The sequence below is a fragment of the Passer domesticus genome, chromosome 1, assembly GCF_036417665.1.
Source record: "Passer domesticus isolate bPasDom1 chromosome 1, bPasDom1.hap1, whole genome shotgun sequence".
In the NCBI taxonomy this organism is placed as follows: Eukaryota; Metazoa; Chordata; class Aves; order Passeriformes; family Passeridae; genus Passer; species Passer domesticus.
This window is the reverse complement of record NC_087474.1, coordinates 27,092,398-27,119,940: the sequence shown is the minus strand read 5'-3', so window position 1 is coordinate 27,119,940 and position 27,543 is coordinate 27,092,398. Positions and strand designations below refer to the sequence as shown.

Here is a 27,543-nt window from a genome sequence, read left to right as displayed (position 1 = left end):
TTCTGAATGCAGGTACTGGTCTTTTTACGAAGCTTAGACCCTTGCTACACTGGCATATTGAATTGTCTGATAGCAGGAGTTGTTTCTTCCCTGCAAATCAAGAACTAGCCTGTGTGAAAGGCAGTAGTTTCCAGCCTTCCTCACCCTACCATGAAGGCAGCACTGAAGTCACAGAGCAACCTGTGACAGGCAGAGGACCACCTTCTGTATGAACTCAGTGGAGTCTCAGAGATCTTTCCTGTTTAAAAACAGTATTCAACTTGCCTTCTCACAGAGCAAAGGACTGCTTTGAAACCATTCTCTTACACTGTCATTACTGTTGGGGTTTATTTTCCTTGCTTATAGAGAAACAGGAGACAGGTTTCTTGTGCTGATACTAATTACATCAGTGTGAAAAAGATTCCTACTCACAGCAGAGTACTTTTGAATATGGCAAAAATAAAATATATTTTTGTTGAATACAGATGGTCAGCTCATGTTGTCCTTTTTCACCCTGATCTTTTCCATCCTCACTCAAAGAAGAATATTCTTAGCCCATTTTTCATACAGATCATAGCCATCCTCAATGATATTTGCCTTTAGAGAACTAAGGATTCTGTTTCTTTTCTTTCTTATTTTTCCAGATCTCAAAACTAAACCTTGTTTCACCAAATGTATTGGGCTACAGTTTGGCAGCTGCAATATTTTTGATTTCAGGACTCTCAGTAAATTTTAAAAAGTTTCTATTTCATATTTACCTTTCTAGATCAAATTTTCTCCTTCCTTTCTTAGACAAGAACACAATTGCCCTGAATTTTCCTTGTCAGAAGAAATATCAGTGATTATAATTGTAGGCCAAACACAAGTTTCCACAAACTGTCTTGTGAATTAGGGTAGAAAAGCAACACCTCATATGTTTGTCATGGTGCTTGATCTCTGATTGAAATATGAAACCTTTTCCAAAATATCTTTTAATAGGAGGTAAGCATCATCTCTCTGGCATCTTTCATGAGCAGTAAGTTCTATGTGAAGGAGGAGAAAAAAGAAGCCTCAGCTGAAAGGAATATCTCTGAACAATCCCATCTGTAATTTTCCCAGCACTACTGTCAGTGTTTGCCAGTCTGGGGGCTCAAGGACATGCAGCAGTTTCTTCCTCATCCCTTCTAGTATGGCACTGAAGAAACTTTTCTTTTAACTGTGGCACCAATATTAAGGAACAAGCTGAGAGATCCCTCTAGTCCTATTCCCTTGATGCCAGTGTTTTATTTATAGTTGTCTTCTATGCCAGTGTTTTATTTATGGTATTAAATATATAAAGAGATTATAATGCAGCAAAAGAGGTTGTTATGGAAAAACAGATGCTGTTTTGTCCAAGAGCCATGCTTATGAACAAGGCCACCTGGCTTTACACACACTGACTTTGAACCACATACAGAACAGAGACCTTTTCTTTTTCATTATTCAATCAGCTATGTTATCTGTGTCCTACAATGGTGCATAAAATACAGGACATTTCTTTCTAAGAATTAACATGAATCAAATCTTATCTTTTAGGAGAGAACAGTGTTCTGAGTTTTGTTTTGATATCAGGCCTGTGAATATTTTTGCTGCCTGGAAGTACATTAGTATCAAACAAAGCATTTATCCTGCAAGTTATTATGTAACCATTGTAAATAATATATAAATACTTCAACTTTATCTTAGCTTAGCACTACTTTTAGTACCGAACTCATTTTATTAGCGTTTTTTATTGGAATTGTTAGTAAATCAATCCCTACCTTCTCTTCAAGGCAGTCAGCCCCTCCTAGTGGCTACTCCCGACCTGCAGCAAAGCACTCCAGGTTTTCCTGCCATTTGTCCTTGGTCTTCGCTGAGCAGAGCAGTGAAGGTGGAGCTGTGAATTACTTTTCCTTCTTAAATAAATATAGAAGAGAACAGGGAAATCTTTTGTCATTTAAAATTATTGATGAAAAAAATAAACTGACACAAATGTTTGCATTATTCCTTGCATTAAATCTTGTCCTACTTTTCATAGCCTGAATACTATGAGTCATAGAAATGTGAGCTGTAAGACTCTATATTGCTCGATTACTCATATTCCTCCCTCTGCTACATCAATACTTTTTGAAGTGTTTTGTAAAGCTGAGCAGTAAAAGCCAAACTATTCCATAGACCAAAGGCTGAAAGCCTAAAAAATGCTTGTGGTTAATATCCTTCCTTTTTAAATCTTTCCTTCCCTTAATTTCAGCAATGCTGCTCACACAAGTAGCTATGCACGTGTTTGTATGCTTGTTGGAAAGGGTCTCTGTCAGTCAGCCAGGAACACATTTCTGACAATCTGCCTGGTTTTCCTTCCTCAGTTTTACTGCCTGACTGGTTATTTCTGCCATGATGTTTCACCTGTTGAAACTGCCCAGGGATGCTTTTGAACATGATGTCATTGGAGTTCTGACTTCCCCTTTCATACATATGAACATTATCAAAAAATGCAGAAAAATAAGCAAAGTGTTTCTCTCTCTCTCTCTCCTCCTCTCTCCACTCATGTCTTCATTACAGACATGGGGAATGTAAAAAAGGTTTATCTGCTGACTGTAAATTATCAGTGCAATAGAAAAACAGCTCATTTATTACATAAGACCTGTGCAAAACTTAGCTGTCCCTTGATATGTGAATTTTTCTGAAAAAAAGTTTAAAACCATTTGAGGAAAAGAACATAGGAAGTTTCAGTAAAATCCACTAGCAGCAAGCTATCAGCTGCATGTCAGAATGTTTCCCACCCAGTTTTCAGCAAAGGGCAGTATATCTACTGCCTTTGCTCAAGTTACTGCATGTCATCAGCAATTTCCAGATTTTGGATCTTTAAGTTAAGGCAATACTCCCAGTGAACCAGTAAAGCAGTGCTTCTGGTGGCCATCTAAAAGTACCAGCAAAAGTCCCAATTTTCAGAAGTAGGTATGTATTGCTTTGTGAGAATAAGGCACCATGCCAGGCACCTACAGAGAGAGCCAACCCAAATCAATAGCTGGGATCTTAGCACGAGGTTAAGAACCCATGCACAGCACAGCAAGCAGACAAGACAAGCTTCACTTCTGATATAAATACACAATGCACCGAAGAAAGCCTACAGGCATTGAATCTTTTAGGATCAGTATAATTAGCTTACTCAACTACTTTGATATTGAAAGATACAGCCTTATGTGCCAAAGCACATAGGCAACAACTAGCAAGAAAATTTCTGTCTCTAGCCCCTGGGAGGGAGAAAATTTTAGGCACTGTGTTTAATATCAATAACAGGACATGTAAAGGCTTTTTGAGCAGCCAACTTATGATTGTAGCGTTAAAATGGGGGGATATCTTGTGGCCTGAAGCAGGTTGCTATAGTTCTTAAGTCCACACAGATTCATGGTTTCCTCCACAACAGTTTACATGGACTGGGGTTTTATTGTTAAACAAATTTCCAAGACTGGGATTTTAATTTGTGTTGTACATATGAAAGTCATCTGACCAATAAATCTTTCTGCAGTTGACTGCTGAAGTTGGCTTCAAGCCAGTGCTGAAGAATGTTCAACTGAAAGTAACCCATTCATGTTTCTGTAACAGCTTACTTTTACTTTAATTATTATTAATTATTATATTGGTGCTTCAATCTAAACTGAGATCAGGAACTTGCTACACTAGATGTTACCTAGAAAAACATTAAGGAACAGTGATTAAAAATATTAGTTTGTAACTCATATAGGCAACATAAATATTCAAATAAAATACCTCCCACTTCCTATCAGAAACTGAGGTTCAGAAAACAAGCTGAATGAAAATCTTTATTTTTTCTTTATCAAAAAATTTTCCACCTATTACAGATTATTGATTCTATTTCTAGAGATACTTGAAACACGGACAACTTGCACTATTCAATGCTTAGAGATTATAAAATATGAAAGAAGATTATTCAGTGTTTTAGATAGCATGTCCCATATTTGAATGAAAATATGAAATTTTTAGTTTCCCAGAACATTGACAACCTGCTTGAATTTTGATTTTGGATTATAAAATTGAGCAACTCTAGTGTCATTGAGGAAAAATAACTGAACAAATATATTCATGCTTTAAGAAAATACAGCATGTATTAAGACCATACATATGGATAATTCTAGAAATTGGATGCATAGACTTTTAGCTTCTTAAGCTACTGAAAATTATTTTTAATTCCAGTGTTGGCTCTGGAGCCAGATTTTGGTTCTATCCTGCCTGGATTGTTCGGTTTTTATTTGCTGGGAAATTAACTAAACTAAACTAAAATAATTAAAACTAAAAAAACTAAAAAAACCTAAAAAAAAAACTTAAAAAAAAAAACACCAAAAAAAACTAATAAAGACCAAACTAAGAAAAATCAATTATGTAGCTGTCAGGAAAGCCTATAATATATTCTACTCTAGCCTGGAATCAGAATAATTTCTAAAACAGCAAAACTACAACTGACTCAGAACCTAAAGCTACCCAAATTCAATAGAAATTCTTTCAGTGAGTCTAATGGGCTTTGGGTCATGGCCTCATGCATTAAACTAATTTATACAGAAAAAAATCTATTTCCTTTTACTTTCAATTAATCAGGGAACTGGATATGACCTATTGGTGGAATAGTAAATAATAGAGAGAACAGGTCAGTTGTACAGGGTGACTTGGACTGCTTGCAGAGGTCAGTTCAGATCTAAACATAGGTTTTATTGCCGCCAAGTGCAAGGACTTCTATCTAGAAACAAGGACTATTTGTAAAATGAGAAAAGCTATTGCAAAGAGCAATGATTCTGTCTCCAGATTGATAACAAATGATTATAATGGTAGATGAGCAGTTGAATCTGATTTCCCTCAGCGAGCTAACATGATCCTTAATTGATCTGCAAGCAAGGGAACATGATAAAAATGGTGAGGAAGCATTAATGGCACCATTACTGGGATTCTGTGTCCAGAATTAATATCTGTAATTCTAAAAGTATTCAAAGGAATTGGAAAGGGTTCTGGAAAGATGTAATGATGCAATCTTCAAAATATACCTCACTGTGTGAAAGACAGAAAAAACACAGGTTGATTTGACAAATGACCTAGAGGCAACATGCTCATTATATGTAAAATAATATTTCTGATAATTAGTAGAAGTTTCATCTGACAGGAAAAGCTATAACATCATCAAAAGTGAATCCAAATAAAATTTGACTAGAAAAAAGGGAGGATTTGAAACACTGAGGAGAACTAAGTTTTGCAAAAAAAAGATATTATAATTACAAATAATATAATTGTATCATTCACATGAAATTATTTTTGTTGCCCTCTTTTACCTCAAAAGAATTGTGGTTGATTTAATAAATTAATAGATGACATTATTTGATTTGTAGTATATTGGCTTTGATATGTGAGCCAAAGATACAAAGGAGCAAGTTGTGCTATGAGTTGAGAGGGAATTAATGGTTTTGGAGCTAGTGTATATGGGGTCTTATATGGAGTGGTGATTTCCCCTGAGGAGTACAACTCATAGATAGCCTGGTATAGATAACCTACACTGGCAGTAGGTATGTCTAGAAATGAGATGCTGATTTGACCCCAGTCTATTTAGTACACGTTTGAGTACTGCTATGTTTGGCTGAGATTGTTAAGTATTTTATTTCAGCGGAGTGGAGAGTACAGATATTGGGTTATTCTGTTAGTTGTTAAACTATCAAACCTCAGAAAGTAGGCTGTGGTTAAAAAGAGTATGTCCATCTACATATCAATGAATACTGTACATGTTTTGAATGTATTACCTGGGATAATGTAATAGGATTTGTTAAGGCTAAAGATGATTATAGATGGCTATAATGTCTTTTCACTTAAAAATCTCTGACTTTATAACATGAGAAAAATGAATACATGATAGTTTGCTGAACCACATGCAGGATCTTTTCCAGGTTGACTTTTGTAGATGGCTTATCTGCCTGAGATCATATTGTTAATTATGTCATTAGGTCTGGAATTCACCATGGATATTACAATATCTTATGTGGGGAGCTTTGTATATGTAATGTCACCAATGAATGCCAGGCCTTATTCTCCAATTGCTAATGCATCCCACCCTGAGTCATTCCAGCTTGTGCATCCAGGTGGTAGAACACTAATAGAGATGCAGCAGATGCAGAGGACTGAACAACCTCAAGTATTTGTGTGAAGAAAGTTGCTCTGCTTTCACAGGAAACCAAAGGTTTATTAGATGTGAACTAGAATGACAGAATTAATGATTCACTTGGGCACCAAGCAAATTAGGATCTTCGGAAGACCTGGTGTCTAGAGGAACCTCACAAGTTCTATGTCCTAGGACAGCAGCCAACACAGTATGGAAACAAACTCGCCCAGGGGACAACTGCATAGGTGTTCACCTGTCCACAGTAACTGTGCATCAAAAAACTACAATAAATCCTGCCCTGAGCACTCAGTGCAGCAGATGTGCTGTGTCATGTCTGGCAGATGGTGGGGGAGACCATTCCCCACCAGAAAACTTACCACAGTGCAGAGATAGTTGCTGGTATTTGCCACTGACCCTAGAACTTTTGTCATTAGGATGATGTAGGAGGACCAGCAGCATTTTCATACACCAAAGATATAGCCACTGTTTGCTGCCAAGTGCACAATATTTCAACAGGGGAAGGGCAACTACAAGCAGTCACTACTAGACCAGTTATACATTTATTTTTACTAGTAGGGATATCAACCCAGCTAGGAAATTAGAGTTGTAGTTATTACAATGATTGTCAGACATTTTTGTTCTGCTTTACTGACCTTTTTCATAGTAATCATGATGAATCAGACTGTGATGAGCAAATAAAAAGCTAAAACCACTAAAAACACAAGGAACTCTAAAGGGCACTTAATAAAACTCCTTGATTTGCTATTTCAACTTTTAATACACTCTATCATAATTAATTTTGATGATCTTAAGCTAAATTAAAAGCAACGGGTAGCACTGCATGGAAGGAAAAGTATAAGGGCACCTTAATGGAGCCACCCAATATAGTGCCCTGTAGGCAACCATAACTTAATTTAAAAGCACACTTGATATGCAGAAATACAACCAAGTAAAATGGCAGGTGATCCTCCAAACAGAATAAGAAGTAGCTGTTGTATCTACCCTCAGCCACAGTAAATTTGTATGAACATGGTGCTTTTCATTAAGCAATCAATAATATATTTTATTAGTTCCAGAACACTGCATACAACCCACTAGAAGCAATCTCACTCCACAGTTTTGAGTGCGAATACCACAATTAAATCAAGAAAAGATAAATTAGTTTTTCTGAAATCTGGAGGTTTTTGAGTTGTAAAAGTCCAATTACAAATTAGCAAGCTGTGAATAATCAGGTTTAAAAAAAAAAAAAAAAAACCAAAAAAAAAAACCAGTCTCAAAGCTGCATGAGCTTTACTTGCAAAATCCTCAAAGATTTATGAAGTTAAATAATTGGTGACAAATGAGACCACTGATGATAGCTAATTGGAATAATGGTTTTTCACCTGTAGTTTTGGATGTAGTACCAGGCCTTCTGAGAGCACCACAATCTTTCTGCAAAACAGAGGTTTGAAATATACACAAATTAAAGAGATTTGTGCTATTCCAGGGTTCTAGCAAATACACCTACATTTAAAAACATCTGATCTCCCATTCTCCTTCCAGTATGTAGTGAACTAGATTTCTAAATGAGTTCATCCACCTGCCCCCATTAAGGGGGAAGGATATAAACTTAAAAATACTATGTCATTATAGCACTAGACAGGAGATAACCATGTCTTGTTAATCATCAAGACTTAGATGCCAAGGATTTTTGGAAATCTTCTTTGTTTCTTGTTGGCATACTAGTTTAACTAGCACATACATGCTTCATTTGGATGAGATGCATCTCTTCATCGTGTCTGTAATTCAATCTTGACATGGTAATTTTTAAGTTCAAAGAAGATAATTTAGCCCTTCACTCTGCTTTTAGCATGTGAGAATGCAAAAATCAAATACAGTGAATTTTTCATTCAGTTGAAAACTCTCAGTAAAGTGAATGACCCTTTAAAAAAATGTTAGGAAGCCAGGACACTCAGAATATCAGAAGCACATTTCAATCTGCTTGCATTGGAAATACTCAAGAGCAAGAGTGAATAGTGAGGAATGTATTTTCAGGCTTAGAGAGCACCTGTATTCTCGGGGATGAGCTGAAATTGTTAGAAAATCTACCCAATAAATTGAAAGCACAAAAATAAGGAAAAAAAAGCATGTCCCAAGGACTTCACAGGCTCTTCACTGAATCCTGTTTAATGCTGTTCAGACAAAATCCCACACCCACATTGACTAAGATATGGTTATTCAGAGACTTGGTTAATTTGAAAAGTAAATGACAGAAGATTTAGAACTATAAAAACACAGAAAACCTCCTGTATGGAGCAATCATAAGCAAAAGAAAGAATGGCCCACAGATAGGATATTTTTCAAAGATTTAGAAGACTCAGGTTTAAAGCCTTATTCATTCATAAGCTCAACAAATTACTTAAGGTACAGAAACTACTGGTTAAGAACATAATACAGCTAAACTCTTTCCTCTTCCACACCTATTATACAAACTGTTTACTAGATCGTCTTCAGTCCAACCATCTCCCAAACCATTCTCGACAATGGTCTGGGAAAGTATTAGATGATCTAATTGAAAGCTGTGCCAAGGAGAATGCTAATAGTTAAACTTTCTGAATATTGCCTAAGCCTGTATCCTATCTCTCTTTAATACACTGCTGTACTTAAATCCACTGCAAATCTGTAAAAATGCAAGAAAGAGCAGTCTCCATTGTGCAATATGCTAGTGTTATGGGACAGAATGTTCTGTGAAAACAGGAAATCCTTTCTGTAAAACAGTGAAAATAGTGATGTTGCTGTGCACCTCTGAAGTACAAGAACTTCTTCTAGATTCCACTTTTCCATTCAGAAATTCTACCTTTAAATCATTCAGCAAATTTATATGACATTGTCAGTAAAGATGGGCAGATATGCACCTGATGTTGATACCCGTGCACTGTACTCCAAAGTATGGAAGTCTGCTCTTCTATAGTGCATAGTCATTCCCAGGCTAGTGGAGTTTGTGCTCCTCGACAAAAACACTGTTCAGATAAATACAAAGTCACACTAGATCAGCCAAGGCCTTCATAAGCTTGTCTTCAACCTAGGGTTTGTTAAAAGAATCACAAAGCAAATCTCATTCACTAGGACTGAGAGGAGTTCAATCTCTCAGGAAGTTTACCAAAGATTTTTGTAATAGTATTTTAGGACCAACTTCTTGAATGGGATTCTTGTGTCATAACTTTTAGCAGAAATTAAAAACCAGCAAGGAGTCACAAACGACATTTCTGAAAAAACCCTGTTGGTCACTTGATTTAGGAATTTAACATATAAAAGTAACATATAAGAGCTATTAGGACTTACACAGTTTAACGTTTAAATAAATTGTTACAACTCTAATCCGTAGAGTTCTACCAGTATAGAATAAAGATATGGTTGTGTGGAATTGTTTGAACATTTCTGTTTTTACCACTAGTTTTCTCTGCAAACTTAGCTGATATTGCAGACAGAATCCATGCAGGGCAAATTATCCTCTATTTCAAAGATACTAGCTTCAAAATGAAGTTCATTTTCTTGCATAAATAGGATGCAATATAAACAGAGGTTCTCAGACAACTCAACATCGAGACTGAAAAATACTTTCAATCTGTGCTAGTTAGCAGCAAACAACATTATGTTTCCCCGAATGGCTATACTAAACATTTAACAAAAAAAAAAGTCTACATTTAGAAGCCATAATTTGACTGGTTTCAGTTGCAAAGCCTTCTGATTACTACTATTAAAAAACTTACCATGATTCATGCCCATTTCTGAAGAAAAAAGTTGTCTGGGAACAAAAACCCACAACAATATCTTGTATATTTTTCATTAAATTATGTTTTTTTCTATGGTTTTGAAGGATTTTAAATGGTTTTAAAATAGATAGTATTTTTAATTTCAATTTCATTCCCACTGTGCAGGCTATTAATTTTATTTAACCAGCAAAATGGAGGGGAAAAGCAGAAAATTAAAACCAGGGTTAAAGCATGAAGAAAAAAGGCTGGATATTGAAGGACTTTTATTAAACAAAAATATATTAGGTCTATTTTCAAGAAGAAAATAATTTTAAATTTATGATTCTGCCATTATAATGAAAATTAATTGGAAAAAAACCCTGTAATTGTGTAAAATTTTGGAAGAAACCTACTTTCTTGCTAATTTCTGCAGGGAAAAAAAGAAGAAAAAATTAATCAAATATTTAAAAATACCTCATTTTCTTGCCCTACTCCTACCCTAAAGTGAAACAAAACAAAAAGGCAACTCTGCATTGCATCTCCAGATGTCAAAATTTATTGCTTTTTTTTTCCTTATATGCAAGAGAAAAGCTTTGGGCTGGGGGAGTATCATGTCTAATAGGCGAGCACAAAAGATTCCAAGACAACAGCTTGGAAAGGAACCACCTCAATCTCACTGTTTACACAGTACATTTACCTGTCTGAAGCTCATAAATTATACAATCTTCATCTGCCTTTTTCAAATTAGGTCTTATATATATAATAGCATATTTAAAAATATATTATTCAAGAGCTGATTTATTCTCTGTGGACCTGTTAGAGAGACAATGTTGCAATTTTCAAATTTTGGTTGCTCCATATATAGAGATATGAGAAAAAAGCAATTAATTTTATGACAATGTTAGACTTCATCGGTCTTATATTTTTGTGTTTCTGGGATTATCATTCTATGTATGTACATATATGTATGTATATATACATATTACATATACATATATGTAATGTTCATCCCAGTTCAACAACTGCTTAACAAAAGACTGATGATCAGAAGTACTGTAGGTGTCACTTCTCAGGTAGTTAAGAGGGTATTAATATAAAATTTAATATACCTATTATAAAATTATCAGCCCTTATAAAAAAGAAAATAAGGTATGGATTATATTCCCTGGCAATATGAAGAGTTCAGGAAATGAAAAGTGTTTTGATCTTATAAAATATATGGTATTGTTAGTGCTGAAGCCCTGTATCAACTTCAGTGACCCATTTACTGGTTATTCTTTCATTGTTTTAAAGGTATTATGAATTAGAGCTCTGCAGTTTCAATAGCATCAAACACAAGAAATAGAACCCATGTGCCTCAGTTAACCTTAAACAAGTATCTGAAAGCAAGAGAGACAGATTTAATGGATGTGATGTCATTACACTATATCATATGTGCCAGAAAGAAAGAACAGAATATAATAGAATATCAGGGCAACATAGGAAAGCCGTTTTTTAGCTATTTAAAGCTTCAGAAAAATGAGCCAAACCTGTGAGGAAGAGGCTGAAGTGTATGTAGTAATACATCCTAAAATATCAAGACACTTAAGTTTTTCCATCCTCTCTAGCACTCTGTATTCAAAATGTGATGCTGTGCCAACAATCTCCAGAAAAAGTACTTTTAATTCTTGCTGCAAAGTGATACTGTTGTTAAGTTCAAAAAGAAATCTCCATTTATTTCACTACATTGTTCTGCTCCCCTTTCTAAATGGTTTCAATAGAAATAGGCCTTCACTTGCACCAATCTTTGCAATTTTTTTTCAATTGTCAACAGTTTCGTCCTGCCCTTTTGGAAATTACTATGGCCCTAGGTTTAACTCAAACTGCAAATACGGAAATGAGTATGTGATTCATATGGACTTTGTACAAGTTCCATGTAGCCAGAGGGAGACTTTCATTGATTTCAGTGGGTAGTTACTAGACAAAGCTGGGGGTGCATGAACTTTTGACTGGATACTTTTAAATCCAGTAGTTATTTTTCACTTTTTTGATCTCGTTCTTAAGATTCAAAATCATTAAGTGTTGGAGTCCACCATATGGCATCAGGGACATGCTCTTTGGTAGAGAAATCTACATGTTATCAAGTTTTAATTTATCTTCTTCATGAAAATAAGACAGATTGATAAAGTCCTCTGAGCAGATAAAATAATCAAGTCTAACATCTGAAAAGTCCTGTCAGTGTTTAAGCAGAACACCCAGGAAAAGGCTAACTGTCTTTTGAAGAACAGGAGCAGAAACTTTGAAAGCAGAAACTGAGGACTCTGCTGAGGCCACTGAAAACAATGCTTTCGTTTTGCCAGATGAGTCCACCTTTGCTTTCATTGTCATTTCCATTATCGAATGATCTCCTTTCTGAAAAGGGATAACTAGTTATTGATTCAAATGTCAGCAGCTTAAATGCTATTAGCCAGGAGCAGCACCAAAAAGGAAGGCCACTGCATCAACAATATTGTACACTCTTATTCTGCAGGACTGCATCTCCTGTACTGTCTAGGCAGGCTTATGGCTCAGCATAACTGTGGCTCTTATAATCATTCATGTATTTGTCCTCACAAAATCCCTGCTATTCCTCTTACACTTATTTTAGAAGCAGGCAGTACGTGTCTAGGGCGCAGACTGCACTGGAGCATAGAATTCCCTGAGCTAGCTCTTTCTATCACATTAGGACCATGAGCAGCAGTGTAGCCACAGCATTATGGAGGTTGGTGCAGGTCAATACTCCAAAAGATATTTTAAGTGCTTGCATTAACCCTTGCAAATCTAATTCAAGTGTATCCTAAGCTGCCTGACAAAATCACAATGGATCTAGAAATTAACTGAAGCCTCCAAGTCAAATGATTTGTCAGTTATTTAATGCTGAGACTAGCTTGGGATATCCACACAGAGATTGTTATGGATTATTTCTTTCTATCCCAGGGCTAGATGATAGTGTGAAGCCTGGACACAAAAGTAGGCACCAAAGAAGCAGTGAGAACATACACAGGCTCCCCTCTAAACAGCTAAGAGAGTAATACCACAAAGCAATATACGAGTTTAATAAATGAGCATGTTGATTAGGAGAAAAAATAGCAAAAAATATCCTTTGTGCATAAGGTTCTGAGGGTTGCTGAGAGCTAGCCCTCTCTTTTTTGGCCTCCAGGAGTTTTCTAAATCTCTAAATAGCAATCTGAATTCCTTAGACATCCAAAAACACAATCCAGAGCCTGAGCTCTCTGCAAATCTCCTGTTTCATTTCTAATTGAAAAGATCACTTCCTGGAAGCTCTGAAGGGAAAACAGAGAGGCATTTCTTTCCTTTCCTCTTTGAACCACCTCCTATGCATTGCACCACTGAAAGGCCTAGTTAGTCTAGACCTAATTTCCTGGGGAAGAAAGTATATTCTTTACTAGAAAGAACTGATCTACAATTTCTTGCAGAATTTAGCCCTAACAAAAAGAGACAATAAGAACTAGCAGATTTATGCTTAGAATATTTCTATTAGAACAAAATTGTTTTTCTCATATAACAATGAAAAGGGTTAAAGGTAAAAATTTCTCGTCTCTTTTTTGTCACTTATTCCATCTCCTGAATAAGGGGTTCTTTTGAGCTCCTGAGCACAAAAGTGCATCTGGAAAATGTCAACTAATGTATTTCAACATTATTATGTGAAAATAAAACCACTGAACATATTTTTTTATGAACCCTTCCAAGAAAATTCACTTCCGAGACCTGGCTTGAGAATGAGCAGGAGATATTTTTCAGCCCAAAATAATTTTATGAGAAAGGTTTAAATGTTTGGAAAATATGTTGGAACTGTAATTTATTCCTTAACCAACAGCCTCAGTGATGGATTACATGACCAATAGAATGAATCTGTGTGTATACACATGTGCACACATCATTTCTTTTGTTTACCTTTGGACCAAAAATAGAATGTTACAACATTTGTTTTATCATTTTCAATCCCCCTGAGGCATTGTGACATTTGGTACATTTATTTTTCCTGTTAAGAGATGATTCCTTAATTGTTTGAAGCAGGTGGAGGAAATATTTAGCAGAATGTTTACACTGTGACAACTATATATCGGGGAGGGAAAGGGGGAATGTGTTTGAACATGAACACAAAGCCAGGAGTTGATTACATTTCTTTCTTCTGCACAGTCCAATATACAAGCTGAAAAAAACCCCTTCCACAGTGGAGCTAATAACAATATACAGATTTAAAAGGGGCCTCTTGTCATTAGTTTTGTTCAGTACCTAAGTCAGGTGTGAGTACTTGCAAATATGGGCAGCCTTCTTACTGCTCAGCTTGGAACACTAAGCTTGATATTCTTCCTCATAGTTTTCCACAGAAAATAATAAATTCTGCCAAAATTTATTTTGGGGGATCATTAGTGAATGTTCTCCCTGCATCCTCCCTCCCTACACCCACTTACACCTTACTTGTGTAAGCCAGGAAAATTAAAATAAAGGTCCTTGTGCATGAAAGGCAGGATATGCTAACTTAAGTTCAGCAAGGAAAACATGGGAATATCAACTTTTGTTCTGTTAGTGAGGTTAAACGGATGTGGTAGAATATTTAAACTCATGAGTCTCAGCCACACAGCTATGGCTGAATCCAGACCTATTCTCTTTAATTCTGTAATGAAAGTTTATGACCACTTTTTCTGCATTTTTAGCAGACAGAACCTTTCTATAATTGCATAACTTAAACTCCTAGGGAATATAGTGGGATGACAGTGGGAAGAGACTTATTTCTATCTTGCTTCTCCAAGACAGCCCTCATCTACTAACAGTTTTCATCAGACCCCAGTTTCTTGGGGAAGCTCCAAATTTAAATCCACTTGGTGGAAGACAGACCTGCATTTGCCATATCAGGAGTTTTTCTGAGCTATTCTAATTCACAGGGCAATGAAAGGACAACAGCTCTCCTGAGGCTCAGATCAGTATTCTGGCCACTGGATATTAAATACATATATTTTATATGAGGAACAAAGAGTATTTAAATACCTGTTTGGGAAATTTAACATCATTCATACTAGAGAACACCATATTAAATGGGTGAATACAGCACAGCACAGAGGATACTCCTCTCAGGAAAAAAAAAAAAAAAGAATTTTGGTTTCAAGCTTCTGGGAAAATTACTTTAATCTCCCTGGATTGTTAAGTAAAAGGGCAACATTATTTCCATCAGTAATACATCATATCTGTAACTATGTTTTTCTCTTTGGTTATCCTAATACAAATACCATGGTTAGCACAACATGAAATAATTTAGTTTCTGGTTTGAATGAGCGAAAACAGAGACGCCTTTATTTGATCTGATCCAATTAGGATTTTTTGTTGGTTTATTCAGACACAAAATAGTTTGAATATTCAGTCTATTTGTTACTTACACAAACTCGTTGTTTGAATAATCATTAGGAACAGGAACTTTGTCCAGCAAGGGTAGCATGTAAATGGTTAATTGGGTAGTGCTGTTTTTGGAGCATACACATATACAAGGACGTCAAGAGATATTTCTTAGGCACCCACATGAAGCCAGTTCACATTATCCATAATGAATGATGAAATTCGCTGCTCTTCAAATTCCATTCAAAGTTTTTTTGCCACTACTATTATCAGGTTCATATTTTTTTTCTATGGTACTTTGCTTGTGTTTACCAGTGAGATGACTTGCAACAGAAGTTACTGTTAAATGTGAGTAAAGCTGATGCAATCTATCCCAGAATAATTTCTATTTTTCTAAATCAAAGTATATCATTAGCAATATCTGAATACTATTAATAATTTTGTCTATTCAGTGATATGGGATTTTTGGTGACAAAGATTTTTGAAATGTAGATAGAAATATACAGGAGATGATTTTAACTAATATTCAGAGAGCTTCACTTCGCCTGTTTTAAAAGTAATAATTTTCAAGCTATCTAGTTCTTAACAGGATCCACCAGAACCCCACAGATCTCTCTGTTTCACAAAACCTCTGTATTGTATCAGATATTAAAATACTGCATGCTGTGTTTAGAAATTTTATTTAACAAAATTACACTGTAAAGTCATAGTGTCATGGAGGCTGGGAACAAGAAGGATACAAGGCCATGTAGTACAAGGGGGAATGTACAAGAGAAAGTGGCTTACATTTGATAATAGTAAGAAACTCATCACTTAGAGGGTGGCGAGGCACTGAAACAGGTTGCTCGGAGAAGTTGTGAATGCCCCATCTCTGGAACTGTTCCAGGCCAGAAAGGATGGGACTTTGAACAACCTGGTCTAGTCAAACTTGACCCTGCTCACAGCAGGGGATGGGGAACTAGGTGATGTTTAGGGTCACTTCCAATCCAAACCACTCTATGATTCTCTAAAGAAGACAGGACCAAAGCTCAGAAACCTGGATCCTGTCCTTAGCTTTGTCCCTTACAGCTCTGTAATTTTGGACCACTCTGCTTTGTTCTTTGGAACAAATAATGCTTACTTTTATCTACTTAAACACAAACTCCATTGGAAGGTACAGTCTTCTGCTAGAGATGAGAGGAGACTGTTTAGCACAGTGGGGCCCTGATCTCATCTGACTCCTTTAGACAAGATAGTACTACAAATAAATCATTGTAATAATATTCTTATTTGCAGTTGAGATTAAACCTAAAGTTACCTTATTGGAGTGTCATCCTGGTTCCTGTGATATTTGTCTGAAACTTTTTTCTTACAGTATAACAAATGTGCTTTAACTCCATTGGTCAGCTTCTTCCTCTAATGCAGACAGCTTAATGGATTTTTCTTAAGCCCAGTACAGCTTGTTTCTGAGTATTAATTTCAACTTCAGGTTATTGTGCAAATTATGTCCTAGCTGGAAATTGAACCACGTTGACCACTGAAAAAGAAGAGCCTAATATATGACCTGTATTAGACAAATTTGCTCAGCAAGCAAAGTAAAGTTGGATTGATTTTCACTCTGTCATAATGAGATATTTTATTAGACAAGTTCTCCACCCAGTGGCTGCAAATGTTCTTGGGAGCAAGGATATGATCTCCAGTATGCTACTATAGTAATGCTGAAAATCTACATCCTGACTATATAGCTCAGTTGACTCAAAGGAAAACAGGAAAAAGAATGTTTCTTTCATTTGGACCTAAGAAATCTATATAACACAATGTTTAAGTCATATAAGACAAGAAAAAAATAGACTGAAGAACTACAGTAGATGCAACATTTCACCCCTCCCTTCCGAAACTTCAAAACTTACAATTACATTCTCTAAGTTCTCCACATTTTAGAATAATTTATCAATATCGGTTCAGAATTGTGGGGAGTATTTAGTTTGCTCATTTGTTTTCAGCACAGAAATGCAAGTCAAGAATTCCATTTCCAATCTGCCATCAATGATATGAAGTTTTCCTGAAAGTTATACACAATGGAATTTAGCACTTGAGAAAAATTTCTTTACACTTATAAAATGTACAGATTCCAAAGCAATCAAGTAGTCATCTGTAAGATATATGAATGTTTGTTCACCATAACACAAAAGTGTCACTCAGATTTAAGATCATTTCACTTAGTTATGCTCAGATAAATTTGGGAAGCAGCATTAGATGGGAAGGTTGTTTTTGAGAACAGATGTCTGACACATGGAAAGGCTGTGGTATTTTACCTGATTTTTATCCAAATCTTATCTGAAATAAAAAAATCACTTTGGTTGAATTTTAGTCAGGGCTACACATCTTCCCATATAACAAAGTTTGACAGCCCTCACAGCTGTCTCCCACAGCAGTAAGACCAGAAACACTCTGCTGCGTTTCTTTTTGAAGCTAACAGCAGCAGCAGTGAAATGTATTTCTGCCTCTGTGTTTTTGATAGAAAACAACTTCAAAAATTAAAAAGAAAAATTAAAAATAAAATCAACACTGTGTATTTATATAATATGAGCTTGACCACAGTTCATTTCCTTCTTACTAGAGATCACAGAATCACAGAATCATTTAGGTTGAAAAAGACCTCCAACAGCATCAAGTCCAACTTTTGACCAATAACCACCTTGTCAACCAGACCCTAACACATAGTGCTTTTCCCAGCTCATGCTTTTGCTTTCTCTCCCAATAGTTTACATGTTTTGAATTTGGTTTTGCCTCTTTCTCTGCCAAGAAAGTTGGTTCTTTTCAGTCAGTTTTATATCTAGTTAGAGAGTATATTATTTAATGAATTTGAAAATGACTGTGTTTTAAATAAATAAAAATCCCTGAAAAATCCCTGTTCATTGATGATGATTTTTTTGACCAATTAGAAACTCCAAAACCCAACAATGTGTTGGTGTTTTTTCTGTTTGATTCACTTTTTACATCTATAAAACACAAGCTGAGCAAGTAAACAAAAGCACCCAGAACAGATTCACACACCTCTTCCCACGACTCTCACAGCACTTTGTACATTAGATGCCACTCTGCTGTTCTCTGACAGAGAACTGCAGTTTCACTTTGAAAACAAGTTGTACCTTTTTCACATGAGATGGGAAAAGGCACTACACATATATATAATGGCATGAATTAAGTAAGACAGGAGAGGAAATTAAAGTTTGCAATTAGGATTTTGTCCTGTGATTTTGACAAATAACTACAGCAAACTGTAACCTAATAGGAATTATTTAAAAACAATGTGTTCTCAAAATACAGATATTTTGCTTTATTGTTGTTTTCCTTGCAAAGTTCTTATGTTTGTATGAGATTAATCCTTTAGGCAGAAAAAACCAATCATTTTATGTTTTGTGCCGCTGTTTGCCGGTTCATACAAATATTTCTGCTATTAGCAGAACACATTTCTGGCTATTAGCCAACACATTTATGACATTCCAGCTCACTTGAAAAAACAAACTTGAATTTCCAAAATTTTTCCTATTAAACAGTGTTATGTTTTCCCAAATTTTGTTCTAAGTGTAGTTAAGTATCTAAGTGTAGATACTCATTATAGTTATAATTTAAAATGAAAATTAATATTTGTTTCATTAAGTATGGGGGATCATTATTGTGAATGTGAAATGGAAATGTGGTGTCTAAATGTCTTTTTGATAAAAGAGTAAAGGTGGATGGAGGGAGTGGAGATGAAGGGAATAATTGAAAGTTTGGTTGTGTCTAAAAATTATAAAGATCAGACATTTAGATAAGGCAGATAATATTTAGTTTTGTGTGTAGAATTACCCCAATTACCCCACTCTTCTACTTGTTTATTGGTAAGTTTTTAATGAGAGAAACTGTGGAGAGGAATCATAAGGTAGAGATTTTAAATGTAAGAGAGATTTCACTGGAAGAGAAAAGTAATCTTACTTCAAATCTCCTTTTCATTTTTTTTTTTTTTTTACCAGAATCTAAGTTGTGATTAATTTCATGCACGGAGTTTAAAATCTCACAACTCATCAGGGAAAAGGGCAGAACTAACTTGCAGCTGGTGTAGTTTTGCACAGCTTAAGCCCACTCAAGCAGCAGGTTCACACTGGGTTCCTGTGTAGAGTGGGCTTAGATTTTTGGGAGAACCAGCCCCAAGCCCACAGAATTCCTTCCCTGGACATGGATCCTGTAACTCCCCACGCAGGAAAAGGCACAGATCTTTCCAAACTGTTATCCGACCTCCCCACCTAGTGGCAATGCAGTGGAAGAGTTCAGGCTTGGAATTAAATCCCTGAGTTAAATTGTTATGAAGCACAAATGCTCCGAAATTATGCTGTGACGAAATAATTGCACAGGCTGCACTTCAGTGCAGGTAACCCCTCCAAAAACGTACCACATTTCAGTGAAATCAGAGTTTGTATATTGTCTGGCCCTTCTCTATCTTTCACATCTTTGACAGGTACTAACAGCTCATATTTAATCCCTACAGAAACCAACAAAGCTACTTGACATTCACTTGTATTGCCTAATTTAACTCCAGGTGACAGAACCATTTCAATTTACCTGTCCAAAAGAATGGGTCGTAATGCCTAAAAATGTTTTGCAGTGAGCAACACCAAACAAAGTATCATATTTTTATGAAACAGTATTCAAAGACACAAGTCACTATGAACAAAGTACTCTAAGCCCTGTATCACACATTAATCAACCCAAAGTCAGATTTGGTGCATCACACCAATATTTGGCCTTACCACTAGGTCTGGTAACCTCTACTCACCAAGAACAAGCTGTAATACTAATACATATTTTTTTATTTATCTTGCTAATTTGGTTAGTTGAGATAAAGCTTCATGACCTGAAATTCTTATTTTCATCTTCCCTGCTGCTAAAGCACTAAGAAGCACTTCCCAGATTATCACTGATCATGACACAGTCAGACTGACTTGATATTAAAGAAAACATCATAGCCTAACACTTATGATTCTAAACAAAGAAATCCAGAATGATTTCCTGATAAGTGATTGTGTTCAAGCCTAATTTTAAGGGGAGGTGTAAAATTTTCCCTCACTTCCAAAGATTTCTGTCCATCTCACAAATGTGTACACTTCATTTTCTATTCTCATTTTCCTGATTGACTTTTGCTACCTCAGTCTTCGAGGGGTCCAAAGACTTGTCTAGTTGCCCCTACAAATGCCATGTATTTTCTACAGGGATAGCTCTTTCTGACTTTGGATAGTGTGCATCACAGAGGCATGTGCTCTGTCATCTTATTTTCCAAAACTGGTTTGTAGTGATACAGAGCTCAAATTTCATAATAGTTTCAAACTGATCTCTCCTGCTTTTGCAAGAGAGAGCAGCTGAAACAATGGCTCAACAGATTTGCTAAAAGTTAGCCAGTTGCAGTGCATCTTAATAAATAGGAGAAAGAAAAACACTGGAAGTGAGGAGAATCACCTCTCTGTGATATTTTATTATTTGGAATTTCAGCTATGCACCTTTCCTCTGTTTAATGGATCCTCAAATTTTTTCCTGCAAAGATTTTTCTGCTAATACTTTTGCACTTTATTATGACTATCAAAAGAAAGTACTCATTCTCAGGATTGTGTGGTATGCAGGGTTAGCTGAAAGGCTTGAAATCCTCAAGAACAAGAGGATATATATCCAGAAAATAAAACATTTAAAAAGAAATCTGCAATGAAAGTGTACATTTTGGGGTGGGGGGAGGGGGGGGTTTATGCCCATTTTTGTTTACTGAGTGAACTTTAAAAAAGCTTTTCTGAGATGTTTTAACACTTCTGTGTTCATCCACCTTTGACCAGTAATGCTGATAACCTCCTGGTGTCAGTATGGCTCTACTGCAATTCTACTCCTTCGCAAAGCCCTGAATAGAGATAAAAAACTCCATGTTTGAGTATGACAGCTAAATACACTGGTTAGAGGCTGGGATGCCAGTATGTTAGAGGAGCTACTTAGCAGCATAAAGCAGATTTCTTACATGCAGGTCTTTTGCAAAAATTCTTATTCTAGCTGTACTGTACTAATGCCACAGTTCTGCTTATGAAGGGGATACCATGATAACATTGTCTATACAATATAACCTGTAGTAGGCATGTAATTATTCTAGAAAAAAACATGTTATTTGCCACTGTATTTATTTCACTTACTGTACAAAAATGAGAAAAGTGGTAAAACAAATGTTTGCACCCACCCCAAGCCAGCTATGACTGCTCATTCTCCTTCACCCCACAGCTCGTTAGCCAAAACCAGCAGCAGCTGAATCAAGCTGTCCTGAGGTACAGCTTTTCTTTCACTCAAACAGAAGCAACATCCATTAAATTATGAGTCTCACTCATCAGTCACTTCCTAAACTGTGATCATTTATGCCCAAACATCAATCCAGCAGTACAGAGAAGACAGGAGGGCGTGTCAGCTTTTGCTTATGCGTACAAAAGCTGACTTTAATTCTCCTACAATCTGCCACATAACTAGACTTCTACTTAACCTGTTAGCAAGCAAATATGCCAGTGTTCTCTCTTCTGTTTTTTTTAACTTGTCCCCTCTCTCTAATGAAATTACATACAGCATTTCTTTCTGTCTTTACAGCAAATTAGGAAATAAATGAAAGAGAATTGGCAGGTTGTTCTTGCACATTAATTGGAAGAGGTGACAACAAATATTGCTATGTGAAAAAGGAGATAGATTTAAGGAAAATAAAGAGGAATAATGAATTCTGAAAAGAAATTATTCCAATAATTGAGGGACAGATTAAAATTTATCTTCTTTGAAACCCTGAAGCCACCCTCAATCCGGAGCTCCCACTAGCTTTCCCAGGCCTGTTTTCTCCTTCATCCTCTTCCTCCAAAATATCACAAATTTACCAAATTTACCAACAGTACTAAGACACATTAAATAAGTTTTGGGACAACTAATTGGAATAGGAACATCTTGTGCTTACGATTCATTGACATAAATTAATTTTAAGATAAAAATTATTCTTACAAGTGCTGTACTGGTTTCAGCTGGAATAGGGTTAAATTCTCAGACATTCCATATGATGGATCAGACTCTAAAGAACTTTAAGCTCCTTTTAAGATAGGAGCATAGCAGGAGAGGCTTAGTCAAACTTTTGTGGCAATGAGTCTACTACTTCTGGATATTAAGAAGTCCCTCTTTCTCATACTGCAGCATGAATGTGCCAACACTGGTACTTTCTGAGATGTTTCTACACTGTTCTCCATAAAAAAATGGTTTAAAATCCTCTTTGCATAACTCTCAGGATCTACTTATTGAAATAAAGTTTTCATCCTGAATAGCAACTCCTAGGCTGATGTGTCCTGTTTCATGAGGAGGAACAGTGGATAGCACTGGAAAAAAATAAGGTGTCTTGGCTTTAAAGCAAGCTTAAGACCACTTTAAATAAAGCAAATGGATAATGTTTTTGCTCTCAGGAGCACTGTGTACAAAAAATTTTTCTTCTAATTTTAGTTGTACCTTAATATTTTTAACCATCATACCTGTAAAATTATTTGAATGATTCCTAAGCATGTTATAGAGAATAGTAAGGAGAACAGTTCTGGGTTGGTTTCTTAGTTTTATTACCAAGAAAACAGGTGATATTTTGACTTTTAACAAGCCAGCCAGGAACTTCTGCTGGTATAACCCATTTATGACTATGTCACAGGGATCATGATATACTGAGATGAACTTCTGCAACAAAATTCTGTTTCCGATTGATCAATTTTCCAAAGAGGCTTTAATAATAGATTTGACAGTACTGCTGTACAGCAGGAGGTTGTTAGTCTATCAGAAGATCCAGAGTTTGGAATTATTTTTTTGCCCTCCTTTGAAGTAAAATGATAATAAGATGGTTTACTGAAGCATTAACACTGTCTTAGAAGCTACACAGAAATCTTGACTAAAACTGTAGAATAGTTGGTACTTCCAAGAGGAAGATGATGAAAGTATAATCACAGTTGAGAGTGTTCATTTGGACTTCAAAACAAGTCAAATCTGTTCATCTCAAGTAATCCTACATGATTATATGGAATTTTTATTCCTACATAACTCAGTTAATCTGCTGGGATTTCTGTCAAAACTGCTGAAGTTGATGTTACATAAAGCATACCTTATATAGTAAAGTTCATACTCACAAGTATAAGGAAACTGAAGGAAAACACTGCATTGCTTATGGTTAAGTGACAAGTGACTGGTGTGAGAGAAGTGATTTAAAGTGATAGAAATCGGTAAAAGCATTGCTAAGAACAGTGGGATAGACATAGTTGAGGTTACAAAGAATATAGGCCTGTCTTGGTTTTACACTGTAATTATATAGAAATTCAGCTCTTCTGAAATTTTTGTAATATGTATTATATTTTCTTCTCATATTCACTGTGCTTGTAGTTCTGGAAGGTCATCCATAGTTCCAGGACTACTTTTAGTTTACCTAAGGTGCCCCATTATCATTCAATACAAAGAGAGATTCAAACCTGATCAAAGTGAAATTTATTTTTCATTTCCAACATTAAAAAAAAGATTCAGTCTAATGGTCTACCCACAATTCAGCTGGAACCTCCAAATTTTTATTGTCAAGGTTCATGCTGATTTTTGAAATGAGTAGTCTAAGAAATCTGAACCTATCTTGTACAACCACTCTCTCCATCAGGTTCTAAATTCTTTTAAATGAAACAGAGATTCTGGCACAACCATTCAAGCAGCAGGGTCACCTTTAGAATATCGTGTTGCCACCTCACATTTGTCACCTCAGTCTTTCCAACTGTGAACATCTGCTTTATGATACCCTTTAAGTTCATCACTAGAAACACCAGTCTCAGTAGATGGAGTCTTTAGTACAGTCTCACTCCAATCATCTCTTGCTCTTAGCTCTCAGAAAAGCCAATTTTCTTACATGGAGTCCATTGATAAGGATAAAATCTATAGATGTTTGGGAATCAAAAGTGTTTTGCCACTTTAATGTAATGGTTTATGTTAACAAAATGATTCACTTGTCAGTCAAGGGTTCAATGGCTCTACTAGATCCCTGGACCTGAAATCTGATCTATCTCATGTGTGTTAGCCTCGATAGAATAAATAGATCCAAATAATACAGAGAGAAAGTGCATTTGTACTAACAGAGGTTTTGTCTACAGACATTTTTTAAAAATCAATTTACTGTTAAACTTTTTTTTATCTTTCTTTTTGTTTTAGTAATCTTAATGTTTAGATTTGTAGGGTTCTTCTAAGAAAGAAGTCCCATGTGAGACTTTAAACAGTTACTACCATTTCAGAGAGTTTGGGATAAACTAGCATACTTGTTGTAAAGTCATTTATTTTCTTTCAGGAAAATAAGAAAAAACATAAGAAAATTTGCTAAATAGAAAAGAAGATTCAAACATTATGAAGGTATTCTCTAGTGTCAGTGACTTGGTGTGGCATGTGGCCTCTGGCTTCCACTGTGAACTCACTGTTGGAGGGCCAGAACAGCACAGCCATGTTCATAAATAACAAATATGCACTAATGTGAAGGTTGCTTTGACCCTCACTTGGCACTGCTCCCTGTCACATGATGCTGTTTTGATTGGTTAGCCTAGACCCTATGGTTAAAGAGAGAAACCATGCACCCTCCCATCATGAAAAAAAAATATCAAGAAACAGTGTGAGAATAAAGACACCATCATGTCAAGCATGGCATAGCTCTCATATATCAGCTGTTCTTCAATTTTTTCTTCTTTAACTGGCAAGGTTTATCACCTGGTTGTGATTCCAGCCTGATGGTAGTCATCCACAGCTGAGTGGGATAAAAGGCCAAGGAGCTGTATGGTCCAAGAGATTGCAGAGGAATTAACCTTTCCAAATCAAAAATAAAATTGTGGCAGAAGAGAGTTTAAAATATGGGAAAATGGAGTGGTTTGTTCTGATACTTCTTTAAATCTTATTTCCAGCATGCTAGTTTTTGTCTGTTCAGTTCAAGTTCCATGCTCCCCTTAGCTATTTGAAGCAGTTCCATCCATGGGCTATACTAATAAAGTAGTACATTAGTTTGAACAAGCTCTGCTTTTTGTCTTGAACTTTTGCTGAGTTGCATAAACAACTTCTTAGAAAACAAGCTAAGCTGGACTACTCCCGGATTGGATATTAGGAGCACAGACCCAAGCCATAAAGACGAGAAGCCTCCATGTCAGCCTGCAGACCTACCAGTCCTGTTCATAAGTACACTTGGGTCTGATGCAATCCCCAACAGATTGGGAATGATTTATGGATCCTCAAGAATGCCATTGTTCTCTGAAGTATGCTTCAGAAAGCCCAGACATTTTTATTTTCAGGTATTCTGTTTAAAGTAAAAATGTCTCTAATAGAGGTATTTCCAGATTTCAAAGTTGAGGGCTATGAAGACAATAGCTAAGTGCATTTTTATTCTTTCTATGATGTTCATCTATTTTAAACATCAAAGCTGTAATGTAGCTGAAGGAAAAGTACATGCTACAGTAAAAATATTGGCTCTCAAAATGTGCAGTAGCTCTTCCCTCTCCTCTATACACAGGATTGCTATAAATAAAACATCTTTTGCCACTGCAGCATTTCTTCCAGTGTAAAGAACATTCACATGAAATTTTTACTGCATCTTGGATAGTGTAAAGCTCTGGCATAGTGTTCCAAATGAGTAATTTCATTATAATTAATCCACGAGGGATGTGCTTACTCCAGAACTGCTGGCCTTTTGATCTCAAAGAATGTAACACCGTTGTATTATGGATGCCTCAAAGGCTACAGTGTTTAAATAATACAGACCTTATGTCTACTGCCTCTTTAAAATCTAAAGATTTGAAAGGTCAGGATTGCAAAGTATTGTAATATATAAAAATAACTTAAGTACTATCTAATAGTAAAGGGAATTTTATAATTGTGTGCTAAAAATACATACATGTGGGAATATATGAACTGATTTAAGGTTTTATTATTTAAATAAAAACATATTAGATATCTTGTAAAAATATGCACCTCCTTTTTGCAACCACGAAAAAGTATTGTATTTGAAGAAGTTACACAGAAAACTGCAGTTATTGATTTGACATTAATGTACGTATGTACATAATCTTATAAGTGTGGCTAATAAGTCCTTTAAAAATCTGACCATAAAGCATATTACGGCAAATAGAATCACTGCTTCTAAGGCAGATGGCTCTGAAGTTCAAGACTAGTAGATGGAAAAATGTCCAGGCTGAGTTAGCTGTTTAAAAATACTAAAATATTTTAGAATTCTAGCAGGCTACAAAAAAATTCCCCCAAAAATAATAATAATTTAAAAAAAACCCCAACAACAACAAATCAACAAAAACCCAACAATTTCTAAAAAAAACTCACATAAAAAAAAAACCAACACAAAAAACTCTATAGCCTCCTGTGTTAGTGTTGGAGGCTTTGTTTGCATTTTATCTTTCTGGAGAAAAGACAAGCAAGTAAAATCCAAAGTCAGTACTTCCAATAATAGGGGAGATACTGAGTATCAGAGTGCTTAAAAGTCTCCTAGCCTCCAAGTTTTTGACAAGTGCATGCATGGATTCAGCTTTTGAATCTGTTATGTTCTTTGGGAGACATTTGGATTTTATTATTACATTTATTTATTTTGATAGTTGTTAATGAATATGTTGAAGGGAACAAATGCTACTAGTCTCTGGCATACTGTACACTCTTACACAGACTCTCAAGATAAATAAACTGCACTAAACAATATTATTTAGTAAACAGGAATACCAGAAGGTAATAATATTCCTAATTTTAAAAATTTATGTTGTACCCCTTTAATTGAGAGTCATTATTTGGTAATAGTTACCAAAACTTCTGATTTTTTTTGAGAAAAAAAAAATATATTTTTTGGCCTCCACTTGGAGGAAAACATGGAAAATGTTTTATCTGGCAAATGAACAGTGCCAAGTGATTGTTTGCCATCCCCTTTAGCCTTGAAACACTGTGCAGTTTCTGAAATGGGTTGGGAGAAGCATCACTGAGGGGACACACTAAACATCTGCCCTGAGACAGGAGGTATTCTGCCTCCCTGAGCTGAGGCATGGATTGCTCTATGTACCATATGTGCCTTTTTCCATACTGCCTGTATCTACTTTCCCCTGCTTGCTCTTGCCCATATGCTAAATACATACATCACACTCGGCACTGCAAAAGCAATTAAATGCTTGGAATTCCCATTGCCTCAGGTTTGGTACTGTGGTGCCAAGGGTTTGACTTGCACCCCACCTCTGCTCATCTATCTTCCAAGAGTGCTCTCAGTAGTTTAAAATTCAATCT

The 27,543-nt window shown here is 35.8% G+C and overlaps 1 long non-coding RNA gene across 10 annotated transcripts in view; it reads right to left on the bottom strand.

The window, feature by feature from the left end:
* The window catches only part of LOC135295330 (uncharacterized), a 298,178-nt gene that overhangs the window by 21,761 nt on the left and 248,874 nt on the right, over positions 1 to 27,543 (bottom strand). For 8 of the 10 annotated variants that reach the window (XR_010357399.1, XR_010357427.1, XR_010357390.1 and 5 more), the window contains one exon: positions 1,758 to 1,892. This is a non-coding gene — a long non-coding RNA (uncharacterized LOC135295330). Of the gene's footprint in view, positions 1 to 1,757; positions 1,893 to 16,525; positions 16,760 to 27,543 lie in introns of all 10 variants that reach the window. The other 2 variants (XR_010357409.1, XR_010357405.1) reach the window with 2 other exon arrangements.